Source organism: Pristiophorus japonicus, chromosome 11 (genome assembly GCF_044704955.1).
Source record: "Pristiophorus japonicus isolate sPriJap1 chromosome 11, sPriJap1.hap1, whole genome shotgun sequence".
NCBI lineage: Eukaryota > Metazoa > Chordata > Chondrichthyes > Pristiophoridae > Pristiophorus > Pristiophorus japonicus.
Window position 1 is genome coordinate 191,222,162 of NC_091987.1, and position 6,591 is coordinate 191,228,752.

The window sequence follows — 6,591 nt, forward strand, 5'->3', positions numbered from 1 at the left end:
ATCCAGAAGCCTGAGTAAAAAAAAGGGGTCAGTTAAATCCAGTCTCCTTCCCAGCAGAGACATTTTCACTGCCCGCCTTCCTGGATTCTGCCGGGTGGATAGGGTTAAAATCGCCCAACCCCCACGGCCAGGTAACTTTGGACCAAATATGTTTTAAATTCCATTAGCCTCATGTTCAATGAAGTACCCCTAAAAAGCTCCCAAAAAAGATGCATAGCCTGAGATAATTTAAACCTATGTATAAAAGCTAGGCTAGAGAAAACACTATCAATCTTCATATAATTATGCTAACTTGCAAAATCTGAAAGCTAGGGTAAAGAAAACACTATCATATAATTATGCTAACTTGCAAAATCTAAAAGCACTGTATTATATAATTATGCTAACTTGCAAAAACTGAAACCGAAGCAGCAAGACAATCAGTGATATAATAATCACAAAACATCCGAGCAGATGAGGCCTTGAGAAGGATACTATAAGACACGATTACTATCTGTACAAGATAAGATATGATGAAATATAACTCGAAAAGAATGTTCAAGATACACAATGCTTTAATTAAGAAAAATGATGAGATGCAGGCTTTGCCTGCGAGATAAGCTTGTACTAAAAGATATATAATGCTGTTACTTAGATTTAACTGTGGAGTTGAGGGTCCGAGAGCGGGTCGCGATCCCTCTCTCCCCAGGCCTGCGGTCTCGACCTTGTGTATCACTTGGTCCACCCCTCGGTCACCACATTCAAGATCTGTTCCTTCAGGTTAAGACTAACAAATCTTTGGCACAGATTGAGATGCCAGCTGAGAATAGGACCCTCAGAAATTGTTAAAAACCATTTAAAACAAAAATAGTTCAACCATCTCCTTAGAGCAAAATGATGACAGTGAAAATAGAGAGAAACTGTTCCCATTGGCAGAACAGTCGAGAACCAGAGGACCCAGATTTAAGCAGAAGACCCAAAGGGGACATGAGGAAAAACTTTTTAACGCAGCAAGTGGTTAGGATCTGGAATTCACTGCCTGAAAGGGTGGTGGAGGCAGATTCAATTGTGGCTTTCAAAAAGGAGTTAGATAATTACCTGAAGGAAAAAAATTTGCAGGACTACGGGGAAAGGACGGGTGGAGTGGAACTAGCTGAAGTGCTTTTGCAGAGAGCCGGCACGGGCTCGATGGGCTGAATGGCCGCCTTCCGTGCTGTAACTATTCTGTGATTCTATGGGGGAATAATTGATTATAGCCCAGTTTGAGGCGCAAACACCGCCTGGTTGCTAACGTTAGCGGCAGGCGATATTTACCACCTCCAACGGGGATATTGATTTTTAGCGCCCTAAGAGCGGAGTGGAGCACTAAAGGAAGCGTTCCACACTTCTCTTCAGTCGCGAAAGCTCAATCGCAGGGTGCTGGTGCAGCGCGCTAATGAAGTTATGGCACTAGGAAACAGCATCCTAGCATCTAAAGGGGAGGTCAGCTGGACCATTTGAGGAGCACAAGTAAATGCAAGCAAAGACATTTGAACACTGTTAAACATCGGATAAACTTAAACAAATGTAAATAAAGTGAATGTAAATGAAAGAAATCTCACCTAATAACCATGTACATACTGATCCGTTTCAGTATCGCCCGGGAGGTTGGGGAACGCCTGCTTCCTCTGGCGCAATTAGCGCTAAGGCAAGTGAACCATTAAAGTTCACGACCGCAGCACTAACGGGGCATTACACACCCATTTACGTCACCAAGTGGGTGGCATTAGAGTGCACAGCGCTAACTGTCAGCGCCGCCGGTGAACCCTCACTGAAGTTCCCGGGAGACACTGACTGCGCGGCGCTGTGGCGACCTGATAGCGCAGAGCTGTGGCACCCCGATAGCACGGAGCTGTGGCACCCCAATAGCGCGGAGCTGTGGCACCCCGATAGCACGGAGCTGTGGCACCCCAATAGCGCGGAGCTGTGGCACCCCGATAGCGCGGAGCTGTGACACCCCGATAGCGCGGAGCTGTGACACCCCGATAGTGCGGAGCTGTGACACCCCGATAGCGCGGAGCTGTGGCACCCCGATAGCACGGAGCTGTGACACCCCGATAGCGCGGAGCTGTGACACCCCGATAGCGCGGAGCTGTGGCACCCCGATAGCGCGGAGCTGTGGCACCCCAATAGCACGGAGCTGTGACACCCCGATAGCGCGGAGCTGTGACACCCCGATAGCGCGGAGCTGTGACACCCCGATAGCGCGGAGCTGTGGCACCCCAATAGCACGGAGCTGTGACACCCCGATAGCACGGAGCTGTGACACCCCGATAGCGCGGAGCTGTGACACCCCGATAGCGCGGAGCTGTGGCACCCCAATAGCACGGAGCTGTGGCACCCCAATAGCACGGAGCTGTGACACCCCGATAGCGCGGAGCTGTGACACCCCGATAGCGCGGAGCTGTGGCACCCCAATAGCACGGAGCTGTGACACCCCGATAGCGCGGAGCTGTGACACCCCGATAGCGCGGAGCTGTGACACCCCGATAGCACGGAGCTGTGACACCCCGATAGCGCGGAGCTGTGGCACCCCGATAGCGCAGAGCTGTGACACCCCGATAGCGCGGAGCTGTGACACCCCGATAGCACGGAGCTGTGACACCCCGATAGCGCGGAGCTGTGGCACCCCGATAGCGCGGAGCTGTGGCACCCCGATAGCGCAGAGCTGTGGCACCCCGATAGCGCTCCTTTTAGGTGCTAATGCATGGCGCTGGTCCAATGAACTTTTTGCCCTATGATTTGTAGCCAAGACCAACCACCAATAGAAATGGAAGAAAAAATAGAAGTGATAATAATTAAAGAAAAGGAAAAGAGAAAAAAAGAGAGAAAGCAATATAACAAAGTGCAAACATTAAGAGAAATGTCAGTTACTCTCTTAAAGCAGTAATTTTGATTCTGTACTTTATTTGTGATTACGGAATCTGAATTATTGACTTGGAAACTAAGATGACTGAAGATTATGATGATATTTAATAACTTGAATTTATTTATCCAAAAGTTAAAGCTAATGCTCTTTTATTACAGACTGGCCATTGCCCCGGAGGACACTTCTGCCCATTGGGAACAGGGCACCCATACACCTTCCCCTGTAAACCTGGTTTCTTCCAAAGTAATTCAGCAGCAGAGGGAGAAGACAGCTGTTCACAGTGTCCATCTGGGCACTACTGCGATATCTTTGGTTCGGAGAAGCCAAAGATTTGTCCTAAGGCGAGTTTCTTCATGTTGTGAAAATTATATGGATGAGGAAAGCTCATTTGGTCCATTGAAGCTCACCCTTCTAATGTTCCAAATTACCCAGTCCAGCATTCAACTAGATTTTGCTGCCATTTGTCTCTGTCCCTTTGTCCTGAGGTATCAGCTGTGGCTTAGTGGGTAGCACTCTCGCCTCTGAGTCAGATGGTCATCGGTTCCAGCCCCACTCCAGAGCATTGAGCACTAAATCTAGGCTGACACTCTAGTGCAGTACTGAGGGAGTGCTGCACTGTTGGAAATGCCGTCTTAAACTGAGACCCCCATGGATGTAAAAGATCCCATGACACTATTTCAAAGAAGAACATGGGTATCCTGGCCAATATTTATCCCTCAACCATCATCACTAAAACAGATTATCTGGTCATTATCTCATTGTTGTTTGTGGGAGCTTGCTGTGCGCAAATTGGCTGCTGCCTTTCCCACGATACAACAGTGACTACACTTCAAATGTACTCTATTGGCTATAAATCAATTTGAGACATACTGAGGTCGTGAAAGGCGATATATAAATGCAAGTCGTTCTTTCTAGTGGTTGATAATGTGGCTTGGGGATAATACCACCAGGACCTCTCGGTGCTCTCAGCACTACACTGTGTACACTGTGCTCATAGAGACGGGACTTTGCATGTGAATGTCTGCTGGCTCCTCCATTTTGAATGTACCTTTTTGGCAGAGGGAGAGGGGATGGAGGTGGGTGCCTGAGCAACATTGGTCTGTTACTGACCAATGCAGGGCAGGTAAGACAGGCAGCCTTCGTTCAAGGTCAGGGCCACCCAGGGAACAAAACAATCAACATATATACACATTGAGTACTTTATGCCCACAAATATGCCCCCACCAGCCCCAATGCAACATCAGCTTCCTAATGTATTTGGAATGCCAAGTAACTCTTTCAATTTATCTGCTTCATTTAGTGGGTGGGTGGTTTTATGTTTGATCAGAACAGGGCAAAATGAAAACTAGTAGGGTGGATTTTACAAATATTCACATCAGGACTTTGGCCTCAGAGGTCAGAGTGCCCAGTGAGATTTCCCATCCTCTACAATTAATGGCGCCAATAACCCTATAGGTACTGCTGACCTCCAGATCCAAACACCTGGGGGTAGAAATTGCCCCCCGCCCGAAAAGGGGTGCTCTCGCCCCGTTTCGATGGTTTTTACCACAGCTCGCCAGGTTCAGGTCGCCTCTTGAGCGACATTCGGGTCTGTGTTGATTTTTTTTCCTTTTATCTGGAAGTCGCTCTTAATGGGGGCGGTGACAACCTTTGAGGGGCGGAAGTTGGGGAGCAGTGTGGATTGACCGCCGCGATGACGTCATCACAGCTCTCCCCTTCACTTAATGGTGAGAGCCTGCACGATTTTAAAACTTCAGCCCACTGGGCCACCAGGGAGCTTTCAGCCGGGCCAACAGCCTGGCACCGAAGAGGGGGTGCCAGGCTTCCTGTTGGCAGCCCGACCGAACCAGGGCGCATAATTGTCGGCAGTTGGCCAACAAAAAAAAACATGGCGGCAGCCCCACCGCCGTTGCAGAAGGCTAGAGCCTCACCGGACCACCGGGACAAAACAGGTTTCGGCTCCGCTGGCGGGCCGAAGATTTTCAGAGGGGAATGTCACCATTGGAGGGTGGGGGGTGGGGTGGGGGGCCGGGGGTAGATCGGCAGTGCGCACAGTGATAACACGCTTACCACGGATCAGCAGCAGCGAAGCAGTGAGGGGGGAATCGGGGAACCGGCGGGAAAACTCGGGAGAGCAATTGGGCTAACAGCGGCCATTCCATTAAAAGTCGGCGGCCACTCCACTCCGCAGCATGATCGCTGATTTGCGGTGGTAACAGGTCTTAAGGAGAGGGGCAATTTCGGGCCCCTATGGGAAGCTCTACACTCGGAGAGCAAATTCGATAAATCTATCCTACTGTATTTTATGAACCTTCACGATCTCCAAACATCAAGCTTTGAACTCATGCTACAGTGACCTCATTCTTAGCCTCTTTTGGCAATGACAATTAGAATCCGTTATACAAAAGTGAGGTTGATTCTTCGAACTATCTGGCCTTGGTATCTTTATTATGTTGACTGTGAGAGAATGATGGTCTGGACAAGGGACATCTTCTGCTGTCAGTCCTACTGTGTTGTGAGCCAAATGGATTGTCCAGTCATTTGCGACTGATCCTGCAAATTTTGCTGGACCTGAGATGTATTGCACTACTTACATCTCCACAATGGTGCATTTTGTGTTTGAGTTTAAATTCAAGATCAACTAAGAGTGAAGGCAGAGATTCAAACTGGACCTCAGGCTTGATAGTGCAGGGCCCTGCTAGTACAGTCACCTTGCCTAATGCACTAAATTCTGGAATGAAAGAAAGAAAGACTTGTATTTAGATAGCATCTTTCATAACCACTGGACGTCTCAAAACGCTTTACAGAAGTACTTTTGGAGTGGAGTCACTGTTGTAATGTAGGAAACCCGGCAGCCAATTTGCGCACAGCAAGCTCCCACAAACAGCAATGTGATAATGACCAGATAATCTGTTTTTTTTACGTTGATTGAGGGATAAATATTGTCCAGGACACCATGGATAACTCCCCTTCTAAGGAGAAGCTTGATAAGCACATGAACTGTACCAAGTCAACCATAGATTTCAGGTTCAGGACCTGCAATATCTACCTGTGTGTGTACTCTCTGTAGGGTTTTTACTGTATCCATGGCAACGAGAAGCCACAGCCATGTGAACGTGGGACGTACAGTAACAGGACGGGCCTTGGAGCATCGTTTGGTTGCACACCATGTGGAGGAGGGCAATACTGTGCTGACGTGGGTCTGGATCAACCCACTGGTTACTGCAAGGCTGGATTCTACTGCAGAGAAAGAGCAGCGACTGCAGTGAGTATTGAGCGCAGTGAAAAGGCCTTCATCATTGAGGTTTTCTCATTTCCAAACCAGAAATTCCTCTTCTGAGATTGTGGCCCGAAACATCTGCTGATTTCAATCCTGGCATCCTGGTTGGCTTTTGGAAGGGGAGAGTGTTACCCCCCTCGTCTATCTCTGTAATAGGTTCAATTTATTTTGTGTTTTTATAACAAAATATTGTGCAGTCTTTGAGGGCCTAGGTCACTTCTTTGGCCTGCAACCCACAGAAGGCCACTCTTCCGTCCAACTGGAGGCCAATGGCCCTCATCTCATGCTGTAACACCATCTGATCCCATGCTAGATCCCCACTACTCCTGGTGGTGTAGATCGTCTCTGCCCCTGGCTCCACCCTCAGGGATGCCTCTGACATGATTTGAACGCCTGGCACGGGTTCTGTCCCTTAAAAAGCTGT

At 48.7% G+C, this 6,591-nt stretch overlaps 1 long non-coding RNA gene across 1 annotated transcript; it reads left to right on the forward strand.

Moving 5' to 3' along the window:
* Window positions 1-46: 46 nt before the first annotated feature.
* Window positions 47-6,062, forward strand: LOC139275895 (uncharacterized). Its single transcript, XR_011595782.1, has 3 exons — window positions 47-131; window positions 3,046-3,228; window positions 5,958-6,062. It is a non-coding gene; the product is annotated as an uncharacterized lncRNA (long non-coding RNA).
* Window positions 6,063-6,591: the final 529 nt, after the last annotated feature.